This window comes from Chrysemys picta, chromosome 4 (assembly GCF_011386835.1).
Source record: "Chrysemys picta bellii isolate R12L10 chromosome 4, ASM1138683v2, whole genome shotgun sequence".
Taxonomy (NCBI): Eukaryota; Metazoa; Chordata; order Testudines; family Emydidae; genus Chrysemys; species Chrysemys picta.
This window is the reverse complement of record NC_088794.1, coordinates 94,672,364-94,693,511: the sequence shown is the minus strand read 5'-3', so window position 1 is coordinate 94,693,511 and position 21,148 is coordinate 94,672,364.

The window sequence follows — 21,148 nt, the reverse complement described above, 5'->3', positions numbered from 1 at the left end:
ATGAGCTGGGTGACATGCCTTCTGCTCTTGAACCATCTGATGTTAAACAAGCTACTGTCCATCCTTGATTCAATTAGTATGCCAGATTGATCATTTCCAAAGGCTTACTTAAGAAGAATAGAGAAGAAGATGCCAAAGCTGGTGGCTTTGATGCAGCCTTTCTTCATACCAGTATCAATACTAAACTGTTTCATTTTCATACTGTATGGTTGTCTTCATTCCCTCGTGGACCTCCTTGAATAGGGAGAGGATCTTTTGTGGACATCCAATTTTCAACAGAATCCTATAGATGCCGTTCCTGCTAACCGTATTGAAGGCCTTTTGTAGGTCAATGAATGCTATGTAGAGAGATGCCTGTTCACGGCTTTTTTTTTTTTCTTGCAACAAGTGCAATATGAAGGACATGTCAGTCATGGAGTGTCTAGATCTGAACCCACTCTGGCTCTCTGTAGAGACTCTCAGCAAGGACTTAGTCTTTTCAGCAAGACTCTTTTAAGCATCTTTTAAGTTGACCACACTGAGCAAATATCACTTGATAGTTGTTGCAGTCTGCTCTGTCCCCTTTATTTTTATATACAGTAATTATCTTCACATTTTTCAGATCCTGGGGTATGTGGCTTCCGTCCCAACAGGTGATGAAAAGTGCATAGTTGTCACTCACAAGCTTCCTTTCCTCTGCCTTTAGGAGCTGGAGAGGTATCTGATCTTTGTCTGCTGCTTTCCCATGTGCAATCTTTGATAGCTTTCTCTACATCTTCAAGAGTTAGTGTCTGGTCCAGCTCCTGCATCGTAGGAAGAAGGGGAATAGCAGCTAAGGCAGTATCACAGATAATGGCATCCTTTGAATAGAGGTCTTTGTAATGTTCAGTCCATTGGTCAAGTTGTTCGTGCTTGAAAGCCTTGGTAGCATCTCCCAGTGTGACACTGTAGCCAAAAGAGCAAATGCGATCCTTTGGAGGCATAAATGGGAATCCCGAGTAGGAGTAAAGATGTTATTTTACTCGTGTATTTGGCACGGGTGTGACTATTGTTGGAATACTGTGTCCAGTTCTGGTGCTCAAAATTCAAGGATGTTGATAAATTGGGGAGGGTTCAGCGAAGAGCCCTGAGATTGATTGATTGAAGGATTAGAAAACATGCCTTATAGATAGATTTTCCTTGAATTAATCTATGACTATTTTAGTTTAACAAAGAGAAGGTTAAGGGATGACTTGATCAGTCTATAAGTACCTATAGAGGAAACCGATTTAATAAAGGGGTCTTCAATCTAGCAGAGAAAAGTATAACGTGATCCAATGGCTGGAAGTTGAAGCTAGACAAATACAGAGTGGAAATAAGATGTAAATTTTTAAGTGAGAGTAATTAACTACTAGAACAATTTACCAAGGGTCCTGGTAGATTCTCCATCACTGACATTTCTTAAATTGATAGGCTGTCCTGCTGGGCTCTCAACACTTGCGTAGAAGCTGTATCCTGGGAGGAGGTGCAGCATGGTGGATGGAAGACTACTGTGATAGTGTACGTGGAACTGGTCTCTTTCATGTGGATTCAAACAAGTGCTTTTACACTTGTAGTAGGCTCCTCTGAGGGGCAGGTCTACATTAGAAGCTCTAAATCGGCGCAGATGCACCAATGCAGCTGAGCCGCTTTAGCGCATCTGGTGAAGACACTGTATGCCGACGGGAGAGGCGGAAGCTATGTCGGCGGGAGAGTCTCTCTCGCTGATGTGCCATCAGTGTAGACAGCACTTAGGTGGCTGTAACTTGGGTTGCTCGTTGGGGGGGAGTATCTTTTTCACACCCCTGAGTGATGCAACTTAGGTTTTAAGCTGTAGTGTAGATCTGCCCTGAGATGTAGGTACGTAAAGTTCCAATGATCCAGAATTGCTTTAGTGCTACATAGTCTCACATCTGTAGAACTGGTAAAGATATCAGTAGCCTCGAATACAAGATCCGCACAGGTAATCTGGCCTCCAGGGGATTCCAGATGCCTAGAGACAGGAAGCACATCTCATGGTGATGACAGATGTCATTGTGCTTGCTGCTGGGTCAGAGGCATTCAGCATGGCCTGCAGGGGGATTCTTGGTCAGTTAGCCCTCTGTCATCAGGGTCGTCTTCTCTCTTTGCTGTTCCTGTGGCAGATTATCCATGACAACAGCCTGCCCCAAAGGAGAAAAGCATACTTTGAGAGCAAGGCTTGGTGACTTGCCACCATCCTTTGGAGACTGGTGGAGAAATACACCTTGTAGCTGAAAGTCCAGTCTTTGTCTCTTTCTTGATGGGTTTTCTTAGCAGCCTCTCTTGCTGCTTAGCCTTCTCTTGGGCCATCAATCAGCTGTTGGAAGAAATACTCAAATTCCTTTGCAGGGACCTAATATTTTCCTGTCTGCTTTCTTTGAGATTGGTAGGATGGAGGTGGGAGTATGCCAGGTCACTTTAGCAGGCTGAAGAAGGCCCCTATTTATGGGCATTGCTATTCTGCCCAGTGTTGCAGCATGGATAATCGCCAACCATTTATGTTGTTTGTCCTGAATAACTTCAGGAGGAATGTCCAGAGTCTCAGCAGTCCTCTTGAGGAGATCATGAAAAATCTTAAACTCATCCTGAGATGTTGAAGAAGGTGGATTTATGGCCTCATCGGGAGAAGAGAAAGTGGCTCCTGGACTAGGGCAGGTTGGTAATCCACACTGATGTACTCTTCCTGTACCTGCTAAGGTTGGGGAAGCAGAGCAGATGGAGGAGGTTGTAATTGACATCCCCTTCTCCGAGGAGACAGCTAAGAAACTGTAGGAGTAGCTTTTCTGACATAAGAGTTTTTATATTCCAGCGAGACCAATACTGTTCCGTTGGTAGCGAAACTGTGGAAGTGGGCACACAGGTACTAAGGAGGGTACGTGTTAGGGTCTGCCTGTCTTTCTAGACCTCTCTCATCTCCCTGCTAATCCCCCATTGGGTCACCCAGGGTGGAGATTGGAGTCTGGCGAAGGGAGATCCCTGCCAGTGCATTCAGGAGTGGAGGACATCTAGGAGTAAGTTTCCTCCAGCTGAGGAGCAGTCCTGTCCAGGATATGGGGTCTGCACAGTGTGGGATGGACTGAAGCCAAAGGAGAGAGCTGGTTAAGGATCACCTCTGTACAATGATATAGAGAAAGACTTGGGTATTGGACTGATTGATAGGTCTGCTGGTACTATAAATGGTTTTGTAGCTGAGATCTGGTACTGGAGTAGGGATGGATGCTGAGGAAGTGATTTGGTACCAGAGGCTAGGTGATAGTCTCCATAGGTCTTTGGTGCTGGGGTTGGCACCGGAACATTCTGTGCTGACACAGTGCTGGAGGCAGTGCAGTCCTTCCAGTATGAAAAAGCTGTCAGTGTCGAGTTACCCTTAGGTGCTGAGACGCTAGGGAGAATGTTTAGACTGCGAGCTCTCGGAAAGGACACCCAAGGAGCTGTGTCTTACTCAGAGTTGGTGAGGGTGATCTGGATCTGAAGTCCTGACCAGAGCAGTTCTTACTTACTTTTTCCCGCCCTCCCTCTCGTGGCACAGACATGGTAGCCGAGTGAGATCTATGCAAGGGTACTGCATGAGAGGTGTAGGTAGTAGTGCAGGTAGCCGGTGCCGAGTGTCTTTCCTGGGCTTCTTGGTGGCTGTGAGCTGAGGTTGTACGGATTTCTCCTTCAAGAACAATTTCAGCCTCATCTTTGTGTTCTTTTCTAAAAGGACCTTTCAAGAAGTGGCATATGGAGATGTGATCTGGAATGTGCCCCTCTGTCAAGACCAAGATGTGGATGGTCTGACCTAGTGGTCAAAACAGGAATTGGGAGCCAGGCTGTGTCAGATACCAGAAGGTCAGAGTCCAAGATAGCCCAGAGGGCAAACCAAGCGTCGAGTGTCAGGAAGCAGGCGGGGTCAGGTTATTTGAAGATAAAAAGCAGGAGACCAACTTGAGAGCAGAACTATGGATTGATAACCAGAGTCAGACCACATTGGAATATGAGGAAGTCAAGCCAGGGCAATAGGAACAGGAAGCACAAGACACACAGTCCAGAGCAAGGTGGATTCCAGTTGTATGGACAACTTCCCGTTCCTGTGCTAGGTTTAAATAGGGGCTGTGGACCAATCAGAACCCCCAGCGTTCTGCCAATCCGCTCCCAGCACTGGGGTTGGCTGTCTGAGTTCAGCTCCTATTCTGACAACACTTAGCAGGTCCCTGGGTGGCAGGTTGGAACCTGCTAGTTCTAAAGCGCCCTGTGGATTGGGGTTTGAGATCCACAGTCCATGATGATGTCTCCCAGGCAGATGAGGCATCTGGAGTGTTCATGAATGGCCATGGTGAACTTGCATGTCAGGTCTTAAAGCTGGGAGATTTGGAGTTCACCAAAATGAAAGCAGTGTGCCAGAATGAAGAAAAGTAAATAAGGAAAGAATTCACCAAGTGAATGGAAACTGTTGCGTTGCATGAAGCCACAGATGCTGCTGATACTTTCTCGCACCATGGGTGATGAGAAGGAACTGAGTGTTGAATGCAGCTGCCCCTTACGCCCTCAGCTACTGTAGCTGCGAGAGGCTGGGGCTGCAGCTGTGGCTACAACGGACACTGCTATTCAAAACAGTCTGATCTCAGGCACATGGGCACCCGTCCTAGAGCATCTGTGTGGACAATCTCTCAAAGAACTAATAGGTAATGTTTATACTCCCCACCCCCTCAAAAGTTGTGATCAGCAATGTTAACTACCTGAAAATAACATTTTTGGAATGAAATATGTTCTCTCAACCGTCCACTCTAGTGCTAAAGTACATAGTCCACTTTTTGTTTGAAAATTTCTTTATCTTCTCACATTAAAGCTTATTTTAGAAAAATGTTTAGTGGTTTGAGTACAATAGCAGATTTATTCACTTTAGGTACTAACATTTGGTATAATGCAACTATATTTTCCCCTGAGGAGTAATTACGAGTTAGGCCTTGTCTATGCTGCCAAGTTTTTTTCAGCGGACAACTTTCATCGATGAAACAGGGCAGGTGTACACACTGCAATACCATGTTTGGCGACAAAACTCAGTTTCACCGATGAAATAAAACTACCTTGACGAGAGTCATAGGGCTTTTTACGCAAAAGTTTTGTCAACAAATTGCCAGTGGGGAGACTATGCTTGATTTTATCTCCTTAATTGGCCTCTGGAAGGCATCCCACAATGCCCATCCTGATTGCTCTGGTCAGCAGGTCCAACTCTGCTGCCCTGCAACCAGGTAAGCAACCTTCCACCCAATCTGCTTTAAAGCCCTGGGAATTGTTGAAATTCAACTTCCTGTTTGCTCGGCAGGGAGAGCTCACATTACATCTTCCCAGGTGACCATGGCAGCTCCATGCAGCAAATGCTCTCCCGCTTGGACCACCCTAGAGCTGCTGGATCTGCTCAGTATTTGGGGAGAGGAGGCTGCGTACCATCTGCGCTCCAGCCATAAGAATTTCGATACCTATGGGAAGATTTGTGCAAAAAAGGCTATGATCAGGAAACACTGCAGTGCAGAGCAAAGATCAAGGAGCTGAGGCATGCATATCAGAAGGCAAGGGAGGCAAACCCTCGCTCCGGTACTGCACCCCAGACCTGCCATTTTTATAAGGAGTTGGATGCTATCCTTGGCAGCGACCCCACATCCACAGCCAACAGCCCCGTGGATACTTCGGCAGGTCTGGAGTCAGTGGAAAGTGGACCTAAAAATCACAATGAAGTCCTCAATGAAGAGGTGGAGACAGAGGACGATGTGGCGCCCACGGTGGGGTCGCCCGGTGGTGTGTCCAGTCAGGAGCTGTTCTCAACTCCGGAAGTGTCTAGCTAGTCTCTGCAATCGCAATCAGGAGAGCCAGAAGCAGGAGAGACCCCTCCCTTGTTAGTGATTTTGCTTTGTGAAGTGAGGAGATGGGTTGGGGGCATAGAAATGTACAAGGCTGACTGTGTTTCTGTGTGCTGGACATTTCCCTGTACAGCTAAGCAGCTTCCACCCCAGCTAGGCTTGTTTCACGAGCCCATAAGCGATGGTCCACCATGTGCAGCTGCTCCATGAATGCCAAAAACAATCTAATGTTGATCCTATCGTGTCGGATAGCACATCAGGCAACTGTGACTGTCGTTGACTTGGAACTTCGAGATTAACTGCACTCCCATTCACAATGTGCTACTGGCAGTAGAGCATGGGAGAGCAGCGTGGGATCCATAGTGGGACGAGCAGAAAACAAAGGACGTTGACAGATGCTGTGAACCAAAGACAGAAGCACATGGAATGCTGGGATGGAAAGCAATGCATCATGGGACAGTGAGCCCATACCCATGATGTCCTGCAATCCACTCCACCTTCCCACAAGTCCTAGCGGTAGAAGGTGGAGAGCTGAACTGTGGCATTGCTCTCACTGTCGATGCTACTGACTCAAGTGTGGATGCACTAAGATGGCAAAGCAAGACAGTATGAACATGCAACAACGATTTTCTTTTAGCACTTTTGGATTGTCAATAAAAACTTTTAGCGAAAAAACTGACAGTGCAGACATAGTCTTAGGTTTCATAGGCCTTGTCTATACTACTGCAGTAAGTCGATCTAAGTTATGCTCCTCCAGTTATGTGAATAATGTAACTGAAGTCGATGTAGCCTAGGTCCACGTACTGCTGTGTCTACACCATGCTGTGTTGATGGGAGATGCTCTCACAACGACTTACCTTATTCTTCTCAGAGAGCTGGAGTAATGGAGTCAACCGGAGAGCGCTCTGAGATTGATTTAGCAGGTCTTTACTAGACCTGCTAAATTGACACTGCTGCATCAATCGCAGCAGTGCCAATCTACCAGTAAGTGTAGACATGGCCTTAGTTTGCTGACAGAGAAGAGCTGGCTGACCTGTCAGGATCAGAAGTCATTGGTGTCCAGTATTTGACTGCATTACTCTTCCTCAAATTTACCATATGTTACTGAAGGTCACCTGTGAGCTCTGTAAATATAGTTCAGAGGCCCTCCGGGGATTCTGTCTCTGCATGTATACAATTGCCCTCCCCAGGGGATCTGGCTCCTGTTGCGAATGATGGTGTGGTAAGATTGAGAACACCACTCATCTAGCCCTCATAGACTTTAAGGTCAGAAGCAACCATTATGATCTTCTAGTCTGACTTCCTACACAACACAGGCCACAGAATCTCACCCACCCACTCCTGTAACAAACCCCTGACCTATGTCTGAGCTACTGAAGTCCTCAACTTGTGGTTTAAAGACTTCAAGGTGCAGAGAATCCTCCAGCAAGTGACCCATGTCCCACGCTGCAGAGGAAGGCAAAAAAAACCCAGGGCCTCTGCCAATATGCCCTGGAGGAAAATTCTTTCCTGACCCCAAATATGGTGATCAGCTAAACCCTGAGCATGTGGGCAAGACTCACCACCCAGACACCCAGGAAAGAATTCTCTGTAGTAACTCAGATCCCACCCTACCTAGTGTCCCATCACAGGCCATTGGGCATATTTACCGCTAATAGTCAAAGATCAATTAATTGCCAGAATTAGGCTATCCCATCATACCATCCCTTCCATAAATTTATCAAGCTTAGTCTTGAAGCCAGATATGTCTTTTGCCTCCACTGCTCCCCTTGGCTATTCCAGAATTCACTCCTCTGATGGTTAGAAATCTTTGTCTAATTTCAAGTCTAAGTCTAAACTTCCTGATGGCCAGTTTATATCCATTTGTTCTTGTGTCCACATTGGTACAGAGCTTAAATAATTCTTCTCCCTCCCTGGTATTTATCCCTCTGATATTTATAGAGAGCAATCATATCTCCCCTTAGCCTTCTTTTGGTTAGGCTAAACAAGCCAAGCTCTTTGAGTCTCCTTTCATAAGACAGGTTTTCCATTCCTTGGATCATCCCAGTAGCCCTTCTCTGTACCTGTTCCAGTTTGAATTCATCCTTCTTAAACACGGGAGACCAGAACCGCACACAATATTCCAGATGAGGTCTCACCAGTGTCTTGTATAACGGTACTAACACCTCCTTCTCTCTACTGGAAATACCTCACCTGATGCATCCCAAGACTGCATTAGCTTTTTTCACAGCTCTATCACATTGGCGGCTCGTAGTCATCCTGTGACCAATACTCTGAGGTCCTTCTTCTCCTCTATTACTTCCAAGTGATGTGTCCCCAGCTTACAACAAAAATTCTTATTAATCCCTAAATGCATGACCTTACACTTTTCACTATTAAATTTCATCCTATTACTATTACTCCAGTGTACAAGGTCATCCAGATCTTCCTGTAGGATATCCCGGTCCCGCTCTGTATTGGCAATACCTCCCAGCTTTGTGTTTTCCACAAACTTTAATAGCACATTCCCACTTTTTGTGCCAAGGTCAGTAATAAAAAGATTAAATAAGATTGGTCCCAAAACCGATCCCTGAGGAACTCCACTAGTAACCTCCTTCCAGCCTGACAGTTCACCTTTCAGTATGACCCATTGTAGTCTCCCCTTTAACCAGTTCTTTATCCACCTTTCAATTTTCATATTGATCCCCATCTTTTCCAATTTAGCAATAATTCCCCATGTTGAACCGTATCAAATGTCTTACTGAAATCGAGGTAAATTAGATCCACTGCGTTTCCTTTGTCTAAAAAAATCTGTTACCTTCTCAAAGGAGGAGATCGAGTTTGTTTGGCACGATCTACCTTTTTTTAAACCATGTTGTATTTTGTCCCAATTACCATTGACCTCAATGTCCTTAACTACTTTCTCCTTCAAAATTTTTTCCAAGACCTTGCATACTACAGATGTCAAACTAACAGGCCTGTAGTTACCCGGATCACTTTTTTCCTCTTTCTTAAAAATAGGAACTGTCAGCAATTCTCCAGTCATACGGTACAACCCCTGAGTTTACAGATTCATTCAAAATTCTTGCTAATGGGCTTGCAATTTCAAGTGCCAGTTCATTTAATATTCTTGGATGAAGATTATCTGGGCCCCCCTGATTTAGTCCCATCAAATTGTTCAAGTTCGGCTTCTACCTCAGATGTGGTAATATCTACCTCCATATTCTCATTCCCATTTGTCATCCCACCATTATCCCTAAGCGCCTCATTAAAGACTGAGGCAATTTGTTTAAATATTGGGCCATGCCTAAATTATCCTTAACCTCCACTCCATCCTCAGTGTTTAGTGGTCCCACTTTTTCTTTCTTTGTTTTCTTCTTATTTATATGGCTATAGAAATTTTTACTATTGGTTTTAATTCCCTTTGCAAGGTCCAACTGTACATGGCTTTTGGTCTTTCTCACTTTATCTCCCTACATGTTCTGACCTCAATAAGCTTTCCTTGCTGATCCCTACCATTTTCCACTCTTTGTAGGCTTTCTGCTTTTTCTTAATCACCTCTCCTGAGATGCTTGCTCACATCCAGCTTGATCTACAACTCCTGCCTATGAGTTTTTTCCCTTTTCTTCAGCCCAATCCACTTCCCTAACTAATTTCCTTAATTTTTTTAATTTAGCCCTTTTGAATTCAAAAACCCTAGTCACAGATCTATTTTTGTTTATCCTTCCATTTAGTTTAAACTGAATTAACTCATGATTGCTTGAACCAAGGTTGTCCCCTACAACCATTTCTTCTATGAGGTCCTCACTACTCACCAAAACCAAATCTAAAATGGCATCCCCTCTTGTTGGTTCAGCAACTACTTGGTGAAGGAATCCATCAGCTACCACGTCCTGGATATGGAGCCCTATTCTTACTACTAGCAAGTAGTCCTCCAGTCTATATTTGGGAAATTAAAGTCTCCGGGTATGTCTACACCACAAAATTAGGTCGAATTTATAGAAGTTGATTTTTAGGAAGCGATTTTATACAGTCCATTGTGTGTGTCTCCGCTGCCCATTGGAATTCTGGGTTGAGCTCCCAATGCCTAATGGGGCAAAAACATTGTCGTGGGTGGTTTTGGGTACATGTCATTTGCCCCTCCCTCTGTGAAAGCGTGATCACGATAGTGATGAGGACATGGACACAGACTTCTCTCAAAGTACAGGCCCTGGCAATTTGGACATCATGGTTGTAATGGGGCAGGTTCCTGCTGTGGAACGCCAATTCTGGGCCCGGGAAACAAGCACAGACTGGTGGGACCGCATAGTGTTGCAGGTCTGGGATGATTCCCAGTGGCTGCGAAACTTTCACATGTGTAAGGGCACTTTCATGGAACTTTGTGACTTGCTTTCCCCTGCCCCGGAGCACAAAATACCAAGATGAGAGCAGCCCTCACAGTTGAGAAGTGAGTGGCGATAGCTCTCTGGAAGCTTGCAACGCCAGACAGCTACCGGTCAGTCAGGAATCAATTTGGAGTGGGTAAATCTACTGTGGGGGGCTGCTGTGATCCAAGTAGCCAACCCAATCAGTGAGCTGCTGCTATCAAGGATACTTGCATCTGAAGAAGTGAGGTTCTTACCCACGAAAGCTTATGCTCCCAATACTTCTGTTAGTCTCAAAGATGCCACAGGACCCTCTGTTGCTATCAAGGATAGTGACTCTGGGAAATGTGCAAGTCATACAGTGAACTCTTTGAGAGAAGCCAGAGGCTACATCTATGAGTCAGCAGGACATGCTGGGATATGCCTATGAATAGGGGACTCCAAGTACTTTTCCATGCCCATTTGCTGTGAGCTTGTGTTTGGACAAAAGATGTATAAACCATATGGAAGAGAATATAAAAAGGCAGCTGCATCACCTCCATTTCATCTTCAGTCGTGCTTCTCACCTCTGGAGTAACTTCTGAAGCACTGGAATGGGTTACCTAGGGAGGTGGTGGAATCTCTATCCTTAGAGATTTTTAAGACACAGCTAGACAAAGCCCTGGCTGGGATTATTTAATTGGTGTTGGTCCTGCTTTGAGCAGGAGATTGGACTGGATGACCTCCTGAGGTCTCTTCCAACCCAATAGTCTATGATTCTATCATTCTCTACAAACTGAAGCTTTGAATAAAGGACTGATAGACCCATCCAAGCTTTGGATGTGTTCCAGAGGGACTTTACAAGTCAGCAAACCGACCAATGCTGCTAAGAACCTGATATATGGACTCTGAAGTCATATGTATGTATCTGATTTCTTTGACCATCTAACAACTCTCTTCCTGTTCTTTTCTTTTCTAATAAACCTTTGGTTTTAGATACTAAAATGAATGGCTGGCAGCATGGTATTTTGGGTAATATCCAAACTAGTATTGATCTGGTAATGGGGTTGGCCCTTTGGGGATCAGAAGAACATTTTGTATAATGACTAGAGTTTTAAGTAACTTTTCATTTTTCTGGACCTATTTGCTGATTGGGAGCCAGAGACTGGAATGCAATGAAGGGGGCTATGTTGGTTCTTTTTTCTAGCTTCTTGATAACCATGTGAGGGATCAGGAGCACAGTTTGTGACTGGTTCATGAATCTAACTGTAGTGTTAACCATCAGTTTTGGGAAAATCTGCTCTTCTTTTTGAAGCCTGCCCTGTCCTTGGCATTTTCATTGTGAGCTATCCAAGGCACCTCGAGTCAGTTTGTCTACTGAATCAATGTAGCAAATGTTCCACCTGTATGAGATTTTTCCTTCTGCTGATCTGATTGCCTTGAAGGTATGTGAAATTCACAGAGATTTTTGGTATGATGGGGGGGAAAGGGATGGGGACTATGACCTTTCCATATACAGATGTTTCAGTGCATCCACTTTTAGTCTAGATTATTTTGATTTTCAGTTAATAAAAAAATACAAAGTAGTGTGTGTCTCTAATCATGCAGGAGCCTCCAATGGGAATCCTCTAGCAGGCAGGCAGACATCTTGCATGTAAAGGTGCAGGGCACCAAACAGAATCATTACTACATATACATCTGGAAATTGCAAGAGTACAGGAGTGCTCTCACCATACCTCATCAAGTCCCCTACCCTTGTGGATGTTGGAAGGAGTTGGTGTAGATGCAGGAAAGCTGGCATTGTGCCAGTTTGGGTTCCTCCCACCCCGGTCATGGGAATGCTCAGCTAAAAAGTGTGTAGCAGCTTCGGAGACTCTTTGCACTGCCATAGCTGGAGCCGGAATCTGCCCCATGGTCTGATCCAGAATGAAAACTCCAAACAAGTCCTCTCTCCTAGAGAAGTAACCAGGAAGTTGTTAACTTTATTCTAAAAAAACCTAAAACATAAAAACAATCCAACAATAATCACCACCACCATCCCATTCATTGGGATGTTTCTACTCTGTGTGCATTGCAACATTCATTATGACATCATGAGGAAATGTGAGATCCTGCAGGAAGGTGTTAAACATTTCTCAAGGGTATTTGAGCCCCAGAAGGTCTGCATTATCCTAGTTTTAAGAGATATGACTCCGAAAAATGGACTAATGTTGTTATCACAATGGAGTATCTCAGAAAGCTGAGCTCACAGCAAATTCAGGAAATGGAACCAGAGTCAAAATTGTGTCAAGTATTTGCTTCTGATGGAACCTTAAACTCACTCAGTTTATTTGTTTTTTCTAAAAAATTAAAAATGGGAAGCAGTATTTGACCACAGCCCCAAGGAAACCCAAACTGCCCCCTCTCTGCATGCAGGTGACACATTTATATATTTCATGTTTTTAAAGCTGTTCCTTAGTTCATCAAAATTGCAGGAGCTATGTCAAGAGTTAGCCAATGCAGCTCGCCAGCTCCATTAGCTCCTTCCAATTGCTAATGACCTACAGGAATAAGTTATAGTTCCCTCCTGTAACCTATAGGACTAATCTGCTTGCTTGTGTGTGTATATATATATATATACACTTTATATTATATATAAATAAAGTATTTGGTTTATTAAAATAAGTTTGGCTGTAATGCAAAAGACCTACAGGCCATATCCTGTATGGTAAGCTAAAGCAAAGTTAGCATATTTATATTAAATATAATACTCAAAAAGTAAAGTTGACTTATCTATTTAGGTAACAAGATATAAGTACCCACGCCTATGTCCATGACCTTTTATTTAAACCAATAGACAATGAAAAATGTTTTTTTTTTAATGTTGTACCCACAAATTTAACAAGTACACCACAAGAGACTGATGTATGTACATTCCGGTCATCAATACGCACATACATATTAGCCTATGGGGTAAGTGTACCCTAACACTTCTGTGGGTGAGGAATGAAATTTGGGCATAAGAGGAAGGATTTCCGGCATTTGCCCTATAAAAGAGATAACCCACCCAATAGAGTATCTTCATTTCTTACTTGGCTCCATTCTCACTTTACTTCATTTCCATTCGTACTTTACTCTATTTTTACTTACTTCCTTTACTCTATTTATTCTATCTATCTACGATAACTGCTACTATCAATAGGCTATACTTGTTTTTCTTAAAGTTTAAGTTTCAAGGAAACTAGGCTAAGCTTGGTTTCCCTAGGTTTTATTCTTAGTTTGTTTATTAGGTTTTGATTTAAATTTAAGTTAGGCAAGTAAACCCTAGTCAGCTTTGATAGCTCTTAGCATTTTCTAAGTACTGCATCCCTCAATAAAAAATTAAAAAACCTGAACCGCAAGGCTGTTCCTGTGTCTCTTACCACCAGGTTATCAAGGAAGGGTGTAAGTATATTAACCAAAGCTTTGTTGCATATAATACTATATTATCATATGTATCTTTTAAATAGCAGTGATGCAATTGTAACTTTGTAACTCTGGGTATTTTACCATTAACTTACTATTTCATTAATTTTAATAAAAAGTCTTTAAGGCTATATCTGTCTCAGTGTGAGCTTCCACCATACCCCCGAGGGTCCTTTATAAATTCTGTGGAGCCTGATCCGGGACAAGAACTTTTATCTTCTGATCAAACAAATTGGCAAGCCTAAACCCCATACTAATTAATATTAATGATGATAATAATTAAAATAAAATAAATAAATTAAATTCCCATATTATCAAAATTAATATTATCAGTCCACCCTAAATCAGGCTACACTCCTCTCTCCTCAATGCTGGTCCTTTTAGGAGGGAGCAGGGTGTGTAGGGTTGCCCCTCAAGTTCGTCTGAAGAGTGAAGCTCTTCACCCTTTTCCTCAAACAACTTTCCTGGCTGGTGAACCACCCTGGATGGTTCCCAGGCTGCAAAGTGATAGTCTGATGAGCCACAGAAGGCTCACGAGTATTGAAATGAAGCATGACCCGAGAGACACAGCATGGAAGTATAGGAGAGGGCCATTACTGAGCGGCATTAATGGGAAGATATACCTGTCCCCCCCTCAGCTCTTCCATATTGCTACTATTCCCCATGTCCACCATTCTGTCTTATGTGTTTTCTCACCCACCCTTCCAATAACCTCATTCCCCACATATTCTCCACACAGATCAGCGTGGTGGGGGCCATCTTGCTCCCATATCCATTGTCTTCCATAAATTCCTCTCTCCAAAATGTCCCCCAGATATTTCCTTTAGTTTGCAGAAGCAGCTTCTTATTCCTGTCAGCTGTGCTGGGCCGACAAGCCTCTTTAGTCTCATCAGATTTTCTCTCCTTGCCAGCAAACCCTAGCAGGTTTCCAGGCAGGAGAAGCTGTCTGCTGAGCAAGGCCGCTATCTCTGCTCCTCTGAGATCTTCAAGGACAAGCCTCTTCCTCTCTCGTTATAACACAAAACCTTAAATTTGACATCATGTAGTCCCATGAACACATAACAAATCAGACACTCAGATCCAGTGCACCTATGTAGCTGAGGTTACATGTACAGTTTTGCATTAGTGCAGCTGCCACAGGGAGCCATACCAGGGCGCCCTCTTGTGGCATGAAATGGCCCTATGGTGCACTGCCCTTAGTTCCCTCTTGGCTCTTGTACACCTATTCCCAGCCAAAAATATATTAAACTAAAATTTCCCTTTTATTAAGGCCTCATTTGTTGAGTCTCTTACAGCATGTCAACATTCCTTAAGCCCTCAAGTCCAGCCCCTGTTCCCCTTGATTCAGGGTTCCCACAGCCCTCCTTCTGGGCCTGTGCAACATTTTGGGGTAGATTTTTCCCTCTATGGGTCAGGAATCACACAGCCCTTCTTTTAGCATCTGCACTGACAATTCAGATCAGTTGTGGTTTAGAGGGGACGTGAAAGCAGCTGTACAAAAAAACGGAAGAAAGGGGAAATAGATAGCAATGAATATAAATTAGAAGCTAGGAATTGCAGAAAATTGATAAGGGAAGGATACAAGGAGAAATCTATGGCCACCAGAGTTAGGAACAATAAAATGGAGCTTTTAAGTATATAAAGGAACATAAGAATCCTAACAATGGTCCATTACTAGATGGAAATGATAGAATTGTCAATAATAATGAAGGAAAAGTACAAGTGTTCAGTCTATTTTTTTGTTCTCTATTTAGAAAAAAGCCAGATGAGGATTCATGTTGGATGATGATGATTAATGATGAAACACTTTCCATTCCAATAATAACTAAAGAGGATGTTAAACAGCAGCTTCTAAAGTTAGACAATATTTGATCAACAGGTACAGATAATTTGTATCCAATAATTGTAAAAGAGCTGGCTGGTAGAAAGTGTCACCCTAAACTGAACCTCACTTTCTAAGCAGGGGGATGAGATGCCAAGTCCCAGTGAAAATGAGAGAGGATGGAGACTGGTGTTGTTACCTGGTGGTGTGGACTCTGTTTAAAGAACCCTGGACACCATTTGACCCTCCCCTCCCCTTCCCTCCTCTGCCCCTCCTCTCCCTTCTCTAATATTTAAAGACAGAGCTGATTGGACTGAATTGAGAGCCCTTGGTTTTGTTCGGGGATTAATAGAGCTGAAGTCACTGATGAGGAAGTGCAGGGGCTAAGCCTTATAGATTCATAGATTCTAGGACTGGAAGGGACTTGAGAGGTCATAGAGTCCAGTCCCCTGCCCTCATGGCAGGACCAAATACTGCCTAGACCATCCCTGATAGACATTTATCTAACCTACTTTTAAATATCTCCAGAAATGGAGATTCCACAACCTCCCTAGGCAATTTATTCCAGTGTTTAACCACCCTGACAGTTAGGAACTTTTTCCTAATGCCCAACCTAAACCTCCCTTCCTGCAGTTTAAGCCCATTGCTTCTTGTTCTATCCTTAGAGGCTAAGGTGAACAAGCTTTCTCCCTCCTCCTTATGACACTCTTTTAGATAACTGAAAACTGCTATCTTGTCCCCTCTCATTCTTCTCTTTTCCAAACTAAACAAACCCAATTCTTTCAGTCTTCCTTCATAGGTCATGTTCTCAAGACCTTTAATCATTCTTGTTGCTCTTCTCTGGACCCTCTGCAATTTCTCCACATCTTTCTTGAAATGCGGTGCCCAGAACTGGACACAATACTCCAGCTGAGGCCTAACCAGAGCAGAGTAGAATGCACGGAAGAATGACTTCTCGTGTCTTGCTCACAACACACCTGTTAATACATCCCAGAATCACATTTGCTTTTTTTGCAACAGCATCACACTGTTGACTCATATTTAGCTTGTGGTCCACTATAACCCCTAGATCCCTTTCTGCCGTACTCCTTCCTAGATAGTCTCTTCCCATTCTGTATGTGTGAAACTGATTTTTCCTTCCTAAGTGGAGCACTTTGCATTTGTCTTTGTTAAACTTCACCTGTTTACCTCAGGCCATTTCTCTAATTTGTCCAGATCATTTTGAATTATGACCCTGTCCTCCAAAGCAGTTGTGATCACTCCCAGTTTGGTATCATCCGCAAACTTAATAAGCGTACTTTCTATGCCAGTATCTAAGTCGTTAATGAAGATATTGAACAGAGCCGGTCCCAAAACAGGCTCCTGCAGAACCCTACTTGTTATGCCTTTCTAGCAGGATTGGGAACCATTAACAACAACTCTCTGAGTACAGTTATCCAGCCAGTTATGCACCCACCTTATAGTAACCCCATCTAAATTGTATTTGCCTAGTTTATCGATAAGAATATCATGCAAGACTGTATCAAATGCCTTACTAAAGTCTAGGTATACCATATCCACAGCTTCTCCCTTATCCACAAGACTCGTTATCCTATTAAAGAAAGGTAGTGCTAGAGCTAGTGTAAAGACAGCTTCTCCCATTGACATAGGGCTGTCCACATGGGGGGCTAGGTTGGTATAACTGTGTCGCTTGGGGCGGGGGTGGATTTTTCACACCCCTGAGTGACACAGTTATACTGATGTAAGTTTGTAGTGTAGAGCTGGACCCAGACTCCACTGCTTCCCACAAACTCTTCCAGGGTCTCCTCCTTCTCCCCCTAGTCACCTTTCACCTCCTTCTCCAAAAGTCTCCTTCTCCTAGTCTCCCCACTTTCTTCTCCCAAACTCACCTCAGTATCCCCCAAGCCCCCATTCTCTCCCCTCAAGCCACCTCTTGCCCCGTCTCTTCTCCCTCTCAAATCGTTCCGTCATCTATCCCTGTCCCCCAAATTCCTCTCATAGCTGCCTTCTAGTGCCTTTGTTCCTTCCCCTTGTGCCTGTCCTCTCCTGTATCTGTCCCCCTTCTTCTGCCCTGACCTTGTGCCTGCCCCCGAGGGGAAAAGAAAAGACAGTACTCTTCCAAAAAGGACACCTACCTCATGCCCTAGCCAGGACCCTCTTGCTGTGCAGACCCTCCAGGCCAGCACAAGAAGGGCTGAGCCAGCTGGACCCAGAGCTGAAGGCTCCTGCCTGCCTAGTGCAGGAAGTAGTGACTCCTCTCCTGCTGAGAGGAAGGCTACAGTTGAAGCTTCCTTCTGTTGAACCTATCAGCTAAAGCTGCTCAGCAGCCAGCAGGGGAAGAGAGGTGAGAAGATGGAGTGCTATGAGCGCTGTTGCCCTCAGCAGACTTGGCCTCTGTCCCCTTTGCTGCTTCCCTTCCCTTCCCTTCCCACCCAACCAAAAGTGCATTTGGGGGAAGGCACTGTTGCCTCCTACCAGCTGTACATTGAGAACTCTTAATCAGAGTCAGCTGTAGGTAGTTTTTATTCTTGATTTGCTAGTTAAACTCATCAGAATGTTAACCTGAGCTCTATGAATGGCTGAATGAAAAGACAATTCCAGGAGGTTATTGCACAGTGAATGTTTATCTTCCTTTCTTCTGCATATCATCTCTTTAAGGTCCTACACTCTTCCCTCATAAGTCATGTTTTCTCGACCTTTAATCATTTTTGTTGCTCTTCTCTGGACTTTCTCCACATCTTTCCTGAAATTGTCTCCCAAAACTGGGCAGAACACTCCAGTTGAGGCCTCATCGGCATGGAGTAGAGCAAAAGAATTACTTCTCGGGTCTTGCTTACAACACTCTGCTAATACATCCCAGAATGATGTTTCCTTTTTTTTTTTTTTTTTGCCACAGTGTTGCACTGTTCACTCATTTTGCTTATGATCCACTATGACCCACAGATTTTTCTCCACAGTACTCCTTCCTAGGCAGTTATTTCCCATTTATGTGTGCAACTGTTTGTTCCTTCCTAAGTGGAGCACTTTGCCTTTGTTCTTATTGAATTCCATCCTGTTTTCTTAGCCCATTTCTCCAGTTTGTCCAGACGATTTAAATTTTAATCCCATCCTCCAAAGCACTTGCAACCCCTCCCAGCTTTGTGTCATCCACAAACTTTATAAGTGTTCTCTCTATGCCATTATCTAAATCATTGATGAAGATATTGAACAGAACCAGACCCCACTTGAGATGTCCTTTGAGCTTGACTGTGAACCTCTGATAACTACTCTCTGGGAACGTTTTTCCAACCCGTTATACACCCACTTTATAGTAGCTCTATTTAGGTCAGCGATTCTCAAACTGTGGGTCGGACCCAGAAGTGGGTTGCGACTCTGTTTTAATGGGGTTTCCAGGGCTGGGATTAGACTTGCTGGGGCCCAGGGCTGAAGTGCGAGCCCCACTGCCCAGGGGCTTCAGGCCCGGGCGATGGGCCTCAGGCTTCAGCCCTGGGCAGTGGGGCTCAGGTTACAGGCCCCCTGCCAGAGGCTGAATTCTTTGGGCTTCTGCTTTGGTCCACCACCTGGGGTGGTGGGGCTCGGGCGGGCTCAGGCTTCAGCTCCCCACCTTGGGGACTGTCATAACTATAAAGGGAAGGGTAACAGCTGTCCTGTGTACAGTACTATAAAATCCCTCCTGGCCAGAGACTCCAAAATCCTTTTACCTGTAAAGGGTTAAGAAGCTCAGGTAACCTGGCTGACACCTGACCCAAAGAACCAATAAGGGGACAAGATACTTTCAAATCTTGGGGGGCGGGGGAGGGGGGAAGGCTTTTGTTTGTGCTCTTTGTTTGGGAGTGTGTTCGCTCTCGGGACTGAGAGGGACCAGACATCAATCCAGGTTCTCCACATCTTTCTGAACAAGTCTTTCATATTTCAAACTTGTAAATAAACAGCCAGGCAAGGCGTGTTAGTTTATCTTTGTTTTCTCAACTTGTAAATGTACCTTTTGCCAGAGTGTTTATCTCTGTTTGCTGTACTTTGAACCTGAGACTAGACGGGGGTCCTCTGAGCTCTTTAAGTTTGATTACCCTGTAAAGTTATTTTTCTATCCTGATTTTACAGAGAGGATTTTTACCTTTTTCTTTAATTAAAAGCCTTCTTTTTAAGAACCTGATTGATTTTTCCTTGTTTTTAGATCCAAGGGGGTTGGATCTTGATCCACCAGGAGTTGGTGGGAGGAAGGAGGGGGATGGTTAATTTCTCCTTGTTTTAAGATCCAAGGGGTTTGGATCTGTATTCACCAGGGAATTGGTGGAGAGTCTCTCAAGGCTACCCAGGGAAGGGAATTAGTTTTGGGAGTGGTGGCAGTGGACCAGATCTAAGCTGGTAGTTAAGCTTAGAAGTTTTCATGCAGGTCCCCACATTTGTACCCTAAAGTTCAAAGTGGGGAAGCAGCCTTGACAGGGTCATGCAGTAATTTTTGTTGTTAGAAAGGGGTCGCGGTGCAATGACGATTGAGAACTGCTGATCTAAGCTGTATTTCCCTAGTTTGTTTATGAGAAGGTCATGCAAAACAGTATCAAAACCTTACTAAAGTCAAGATAGACCACATCTACTGCTTCTTCCCTGTCCACAAGGCTTGTTACCCTTTTGTGACTGTAGTTTTCTGTATCTAGGGATGAAACAACGCCCCTATTAAAAGTATAATTGGTCTAGAACACAGCAGCCTTTCTGTCTGGCAACAGAGATAACATAGAGTACAATATCCCAGGGCTCTGCTGTACTCAGTGGCTCACAATGGAATTACTGGGTCCTGGTAAAATGTTGGTTTTCATCTCCAAAACTCTTTAGGGGTCTGGCCTAGATTACCTGGGGAACACCTCATTTTGCATGGTAATGACCGGTGTGATGCTCTGGAACACTGGAACTGTCAACCACAAAAGTGAAAATAGAGCCAGTTGAAATTTTTCAAATTCTGAAATTCTGATGAAATTTCATTTGTAAAAATTGGAAAAAATCGGTAAAACGTTAATAATCTGCCAACTCCATTTTTGACTGATGATAAAGCATGACATTTTAATAAAATGTTGGGAAAATAAAATGGGAAAATTAAAAAAAAAAGTTGCAAATTTCCCACTTGTGCCCCCTCTCCCCCAATCATCTGTAAGTGACACTCTTTGAACAGGTCAGAGAGCTATCTTGGCAGCTGGCCCATGAAGTTGTAACTCGGTTATGGAGAGATCTGACTGACCTATTTCTTTGAACAATTTTCCTGCAAAAATGCCAGAAACAAAGTAAAAGGCCAAATGGTAGATAGGAAAAAAGATAACTATATCTTTATGAGTATGCCTTAGAACGGTGTGAAATACTCAAGATACCACGGTGATGGATGTGATATAGGAATACAAGATTTAGGGAAAGATTTAACAGAGGCACACAAAGGTATGAAGGATCTAAAGAAAGGACTGGTCAATTTTCTTTTTTCTTATCGCCCATAATACCAAAAGTAAGGTGGAATTTGATGAAAGTAAATGCTAGGACATTTAGAACACATAAATAGACATCTTACCCCATTGTCCCCCAGGGGAATTCACTGCAGTAGGAGGCCAGCATGTTCAAATACTGTAGCCTGGATAATTTTATGATCACTGTTATTTCTGATTATACAAACTAAGTTGATATAGGTAATTACATTTCACACTCAAGAATATGAGATCCAGAGGTGT